The sequence below is a fragment of the Thunnus maccoyii genome, chromosome 1 (assembly GCF_910596095.1).
Source record: "Thunnus maccoyii chromosome 1, fThuMac1.1, whole genome shotgun sequence".
NCBI lineage: Eukaryota > Metazoa > Chordata > Actinopteri > Scombriformes > Scombridae > Thunnus > Thunnus maccoyii.
This window is the reverse complement of record NC_056533.1, coordinates 8524234-8532156: the sequence shown is the minus strand read 5'-3', so window position 1 is coordinate 8532156 and position 7923 is coordinate 8524234. Positions and strand designations below refer to the sequence as shown.

Sequence of the window (7923 nt, the reverse complement as noted above, 5' to 3'; positions counted from 1 at the left end):
TTAGGCCAATAACAAAAACGGAGGTAAATTAATGTTGAAGGTGATTTAGGTCACCAGGTAAGAGCAAATATTTTAATTTTTAATTTGCTCTTTTAAAATTAAATTTCTTCTTTTTATTTTAGTGAATGTTATTAATGTTTTATAGGCAGCATTAATGATAACACTACATGTTAGCAAAATCTATTTCTCCCTCTTGTTAAAGCTACAATCGAATAGATCTTAATTGTGCTGGTCTTGCCATCAGGTACTGAAAGTATCATAAATAATTGTATTTTGTATGGAGAAAAAGCATTGGTGCACTGACATCTATGGGTTGATACATGTCTGTCACAAAATCTTTATATCTGGTTTGAAACACTCCATGTAAAACACAATATTGCTCCTCCATAGGTGTGTGGTTGACAGGTCATGAATTAGCCAGAGTTGAGAGAATAGCAACTTGCCAACCTCTGTGTATTGTTGAACAATGCAAGGAAAATTAATGGAAAATACTGTTTAATTGGCTGGATTTTTCACCATAAGAATTATGAATACTTCAAGTGAAGAAACACAACTAAATATGAATTACCAAATTAACTGTGAATTGGCTGTAATATCTAATTTGTTATCTGTTTTACTGTTACAGCTGTAGCTTGAGGCAAAGGTGTAACAAGGTTGTTAGTGTTGCTTAATTGATGTCTCTCCTTCTCTCTCTCTCTCTCTGCCTCAAATACACACATACACCATTCATGTTGTTGTGTTCAATCAATTTAGAGCATGTGACACAAAAGCCAGACTTATATCTCAGGTTTTTTGATAGTCTTTCAACGTTTAGCAACAGATCTCCCATTCAGTTTCTTGTTGGATTGAATGTAGCAAAGCTGCTCTGTAGTATTTTTGGTTTAGGTTGTAAAAAGCTCATGACATGGTGCACATACTGCCATATCTCAGCCATGTGGATTTGTTGTTGTGTGACACCTCAAGGTTATGTGCATATGTATTCATGTGGCCTATTGATTTTATCTGCATGTGACAAAAACACCCCTACCATTCTGACAGGCATCTGCACCATAAACTATGTAGTTTTTTGACAATTATTTGGTTTTTTAAAATGTTATTTCAAACGCTTTACACAGTATATCACATGTATTTAGAGAAAAAATGCAAAAAAAAAAAGTTTTTCTTCTGTTTCTTTAAGCTTCATGACCAAAATATAAATGAGAGTGTTTCAAAAGCTTTTCCTCTGAGACATTCTGGATCATTGCAGTCGTTCCCTGCGATGAGAGACAGTTCCAGCAGCACTTAAGAGAAGGGTTTTGATAATAAATAACTTTCAGAGCATTTCATTACAGTGTATAGGGGGAACTTGCTGTTCATGAGCATGGTGGTTGAGAGCTTGTGGGATTTAACAGTGCAATTACAGGTGTCCTTTGAGTAAGCATATGCACACATATGCACATAATTACACTTTTTGTTGTGCTCACAGGCATTCTATGTTACTCGTACGAGTCAATTTACAACTTTATCACACAATGTTGATACCTGAGGGCCCTGGGCTGTTGACTTTTAGATATATTCAGTGATAAACTTCAGGTAATGATATTTTTCATCAAAATGGAAATGCAGCATTTTGGAAAAAAATCACGTTGTGCTAAACCTTTCCTGTGTAATGTAAGTCCAGTTAATTCTCTGATGTTGGGGTTCTATTTTTTTTTCTTCTTATCTTTCCTTTGTCAACTTCTTTCTACGTCTCTGTGCCCACTCCCCCAATGTTTTCCTGTGTTTCTGTGTATGATCTAATATCAGCAGCTCTCAGCTTAGTGCCACACTACTGATTACAAAAGCTACTAGACAATGAAATAAATGGAGAATTATTTTCTATACGTTGCTTGTGTCATTGTTTGTATTACTCTGTTGTGTTGCATTCAGTTTTAAAAGTCAACAACTCACATCATCAACATCACTATCATCACAGGTTAATCAGACATCTGTATCATCAAGCTTAGGGGGACGGGGGGCTGTTTGTTATTAAAAACAATCAAATCATAAAGGTGAGAGCTATTTGTACTTTGGCAGAAAACTACCATCAGTGCTGTTTCTAGAAGTCGGCCTCTCATCATTTCTCATCATTTTGAAGTACCTTGATGATTATACCAACACAGCAGTAAAGTGTGGAGACTGGTTTATACAGCAAAATAAGAAGTGACAGAAAAAACAAACAAAGAAATGATAGATGACACACAACAGCAGCAGGTCAGTCAGTGGGAAGAGATTTTCTGTCTGAGTTGGCAGAGCTGTTTGACACAGTGCTTGTCAGCGGAGCATTTGTCCTGCTGGTTATATGTCTGACATGTACAGGACCCTGCCTTTCATCTCTGTTAGCTGAGTGGCAGGTTACATTAATAAAAACTCTCCTCTGGAAAGAAAATTACCATATTGGTCTCAATAAAAGACAACCCTGAATATATGAGAGCACTGTCACAGACCTCACTGTTAACAGCTATGATAGCGACTGTTTCTTTCTTGAAGAGTGGCACTAGTCAGCATTACTTGACAATGTGTAGTGTACTGAAGTGTAGATTGTGCAAACAAAAGGTTGTGATAATAAAGAATTTGGTTTTACTATTTTGGTTTTTATGCTTTAAAAATGGAGCAAAAACTGCCTTTAAACAATGAATATTCCATAAATTTGCTCTGATAATCAGCATATCTCAAGTTTTAATATGGGATTACAATTTATTGACCAAGTCTAGCTGACACAATTAGCTAAAGTGACACTGAGGTCAATGGTAGAAGCACAAGCAGCAACAACAAGGAGGTTGAAGGTCAGAATTCACAACACCCAGAAAACAGAAGAAACTAGAAGAGTGCACTTAGTAGAGTGCAGATCTCCACCAGGTGTGTACAGTCAAGATGGTCGTGAAGATAACAAAAACAGGCATTTATTCATCTCGTATCGTGGCTAACTTAAGTGGATCGTTACATATCAGGTATGGAATTAATCAGCAGATCCTCCAGTTCAAGATGAGACCAAACTTTTCTATGGATGTCAGTTTTTTAGCCACGACAAAGGCCAATATGTGACCTACAACAGACTAGGTAAGCCTTGTTTTTAGGCTAGCTGATTGCCAGTAATGCCTTTTGCTATGTCATAATTCATATCGTAAAATGACGAGGACTGAGGCGAGGACATGAGCATATAGTCATAAATGTGCACAATAAATATTAGGCACACACATGACCAAACGCAATTAGTCACGTAATCCTACACCCAAGTGAAGGTTCCTGGAAAATGAATGCAAACTAAGATGGAGGAAATAACAACTGTATGTCATCTCACACTGATGTCAAGCAGCATGGGTCATGCAAACATGTGACCTAGCTATATTTATACATGCAGTCACTAAAATATTTAACATTTTCAGGTGTTTCAAGGAGATGGGGGCATGAATTTTAATTACACATGAATAATGTATTCACAATCTGCCTTCTCTTTATAGCACACACTTCCAATCCATTCAGTTCATAAGATGGTGACACATATTAAAACAATCAAATGAGAACTAAAATTGGGTGTCGAGTTTTTATTTCTAGACTAAAAAAACAAGCAACTGCAGAAATTTGGTAGCATTTTAGTTTTGTATCAAAGGTGAAAGCCAGAGATGGGAAAACTTTAAATTAACATTCTCATCTCTGAATCAATTACCTGCTAACTGCTGTGAGGATAAGTGTCTCGTCGAGTTCAGAGGCCCCCTACCAGCTACAGTGAAATGTAAAAGTGACTTTGCTGTGGAAAATCTGACTGAGACAGGTAAAAAGGTAAGGTTGCCATTTGATTTTGATGTCTTTCAGAGAATATAAGCATTGAGTTTTAAAATGGGACATTTGTGAAAAGGCTCAGTGAAGTGCAGGCACCATCTTGTGGATTCTAAGTATCTTTTGAACACTGAGTTGAGAAATGGTTTGAGGTAATCAAACTGGCAGGGGGCTGGGAAAGACTGCATCTGGTACGTTTGAGTCATTTGCAAAACTAAGTCATTTGGGGTAAATAATAAATAAAAAAAACATGGGATTTACTGGAGGACTGTTAAGCTTGGGTTAAATCTGATGTATTTCTATGTCATTAACTATGTGTCCTTTTACTGTTATCTTTTACTGACTGTTTTTGTATATTTTTGCACTGATACATATACACATCTTGGATTTTTCCCATTCTGAAATATTGTGACTCGTTGATACCACATTTCCCTCCCATGTGAAGCAGATACTGTATATGAATTAGTTAAAACGTCTGACTGATTTTGTGATCACTTTCAATGAATTTATTGGAATTGCCACATTTTTAAGAGGCTGAAGTCTTGAAGTCTTAAAAGCTTTTGTGGTTTTTATTCTTGCTTCTATTCAGATTCAGTTATGAAAGAAAAGGGTTTCGCCCAAATAGTGGGACAACAGTAGCTATTTGACACTATTTGTCAGCTGTTTTGATTCCAATTTTAATTGTACCAACCTATATGTTGTTTTAATTGCACAATCTGTTTGCTGCCCCTGCACCTCTTTCCAGTAATGTATAGAAGTGTAGGGTTGAGACTTGGATCAGGATCAAGATTGTTGAAATTAAATACATTTCTGTCTGTAAATCTGTTTCCTTTTATACTGCTTCTACTGTATTTATACCATTCTCTTGTCTTATGTGTAGTTTGTCTGTGCTGTGAACTGAATCTGTAAAGAGCTAGTAATTCCTGATGATATATTATTTTGTTTATTATCTATAAATGAATAACATCACACCAAAATGTCTTTCTTTTTCAATTTGTTTCTTGTGGAGGTGGAAAAGCATCTGAAAATTTGTTTAGTTGACAGACTGCTAGAGAATGCTGACAAGAATAATAGCAGAATCAAAATGTTGGCGAAAAGAGCTTTCCAACTGCAACCTCTGTATCACCTACAGTACCAGACACATCTTCCCATTCACTTGAATGAGAAAGTGTGTCCAAACTTTTGACTGGTACTGTAAATGTAAAACCGTCACTGTGTGTATAGTAGACTTAACAATATCAAAATAAGAGGTTTGTCAAGACAAAGTCAGAAAAAAAAAAGATTATTAAGGGTGACTTATGGCTACAGTACAGTGTGTATATTGTGGCTGAACCTTCTCAAAAATGTTCCTGTCATGGCTACACGGGCTGTGTGGAAACAACAACTGTGGTAATTGGCCGATATGGGTTGATCTGAGTTTTTTTTGTTTGTGTGTTTGTTTTTACATGTTTCGGGGGTCTGTAGTGTTAGTCAGCATGGGGCAGATTGAAGAAAGGACCTCTGGTGCAGTGCAGACCTCCTCCTCACCATGACTGTAAATATCTCTCATAAAGCGAATAAGAGAATGCATAACATTATTACATTTGGTAGAGCTCAAACAATTAGTTGATTTATTGATTGATTCAATAGACTAGAAATTAATTTCGATAATCAATTACTTTTTCAAGCAATTTATAATACGTCAGAAAAATGTTCTGGTTCTAGATTCTCAAATGTGAGTATTTGCTGTTTTTCTTTGTTTCATATGCTTGTGAATTGAATATCTTTGGGTTGGTTGGACAAAACAAGCAATATGAAGACGTCATCTTGGGGTCTCAGATATTGTAATGGGCATTTTTCACATTTTAAAGACTAAATGATTAAAAATTAGAATATAAATCAGCCCTGGTTATGGTTAAGCAGGGGCTTTACTTGGTTAGGGTTATGTTAAAAACAATCTCTAGGTCACATACAGCTCCAGCATAACCACTGCAGCACCTAGATGAAGAGCATTATTCTACTAAGTGTTAATCAATCTCTAGAGTCACTGGCAGTGAATGAGGGGGTAGACTAGTGAAGTATAATGGGGGAGGGTGGCTTTCTAACCATCTAGCTCTCCTCTTTCAGTGGTCTGATCACCACCAATAGATTCACACATAAATACACACACAAACACCTCTTTCTCTCTGGGCTGTTGCTATAGTGACACTAATAAAATTGTCAGAACCGTTGAGATGTTTTTCCTTGCTGTTGCTTGAGTGACAAGAGCTGTTGACAGCTGGAACACACAGAGCATAGCCCCAGAACAAGGCATTAATGCTGCCAGACTAATGTCATGTTCATGTTCAGCATAACAAACAAACAAACAAACAAAGGCTGTAGCACTTGGTATTGCAGGACAACTGTCAATCATAGAGGTAAGCTTCAAACCAAGATGGCAGTGAAGATGTAGTAATGTTGCCATGGTGATTTACTAGATTTATTCCTATAGAAAGGGATGTATGGACACATCCATGTAGTTTTGTCAAAATTAAAGGATGAAGAGAAAAAGGTAAGGCTGTCTACTTGTGTGTGATTAGTTATGATCATACATGTCTACAACAGGCCTGGTATCACATTTTTAAATTACTACTTACTTTTTATTAGTCTTGTTTTCATTTATATCAGAGGAAAAAGCCATGACTTAAGGTAAAGTCAGCGATGCTAATCCAATACACTTTTTGTCAAATTCAATGAATGTCTCCTCACGGTCCGCTGGCTGTGAAAAAAAATCTGGTGTTCAAACAAGCACTGGCTCTGTAAATGGGCATGTAAACACAGTGGCTTGGAGTGAGCCACACAACACTATTCCAGCCAATCAGCAGGAGCTGTTAGTGCTTGTGCACAGAACAGAGGGAAGTCATCAGAGCAGCTGTCTGTGTGATGACATGACAGTCTCCCCATCTACAGCACCTGTTGAATGGTGGGGGAGGGCTAGCAAACTAATGAACAGAAGTGATTCTACAGCTGACACATAACTCTGGATTCCACCACATTTCTCTTTTGGTTGCTGCATTGGCAATTCGCATCCATGAATTTGGGGGGTGGAACTTCTGGAGGAATACGATGGAAGAGGTTTAATTGTTTGCGTGTTTAGTTCAATATCAATAATCTTTCTCCGGAATGACTGACTCTACCTTTAACATGTAGCCTATTGAAAGTTACAAGTTTCCATCATGTACAGCAGAGTTTACACTAGACTTTTTTTTGACAGCCAATATTCCAAAATTCCGGCCATATAGATCAACTACCGGACATGTGTTAAAATAGTCATGTAATAGCCTACATTTAAACAGCAATGAAACAAAAAAACACAAACGCTATGATCCAACAAACATATTTTAGTCAGCAGACTGAATTCTTCACAAATTTTGCAAACTAAGCATATAGGCTACAACAATAAAATAAAACAAATAGCTTTGCTGTTGTTAATTAAAATGCAGCCTGCAGATGCACCACCACCTATACCTGCCACAGTCTCCCTGAGCCCGCCTCTCACTAGGGCGGGGAAAAGTTAAACCTCCTACTGAACAATAACATGTTATTTAACCCTGGAGCTCCAGGCTGATTCATTTGTGTCACTGTGCCAATGAGGGATGTAATGTTACCAGAGAGAAAATGGTAAGACTTTTCCCAGTTGTGTTAACTGCTGTTGAGCCAAAGTGCAGGGCTGTTGCTGGAGTGTGCGGCTTTTCAATCTCATGCCACGCTTAGTCACCTGACCAAACACTCAGTGAATCTCTCAATGTCTTAACAGCGGAGACAAAACCAAACTCTTATAGGTCCTGCAATATTAGACTATTTAATATGCTATTAATGAGTTTATTTATTTATTTGGCAATCAGCATAGTTCCCACCGGACATTTTGGCTGTTGATATTTTCATCTACAACAACTACATGTGATACCGGCAAAAGGCCAGCATATGCTGGCTAACGTAAACCCTGATGTACAGTATGTTTTCGCTCTAAATGCCTTTAAAGGACGAGTTCACAGTTTTTCAAGTCTGTCTTAAAACAACAGTCAGGTTCAAATGCGCTTTCAATGTAAGTGACAGTGTGTCAACACAGTGATTTTGTATAAAAATGCATTTAAAAGTTCATCTGAAGTT

At 37.2% G+C, this 7923-nt stretch overlaps 1 protein-coding gene across 1 annotated transcript in view; it reads right to left on the bottom strand.

The window, feature by feature from the left end:
- The window catches only part of cep89 (centrosomal protein 89), a 63474-nt gene that overhangs the window by 34526 nt on the left and 21025 nt on the right, over nucleotides 1-7923 (bottom strand). The gene's annotated exons all lie outside the window — the stretch shown is intronic.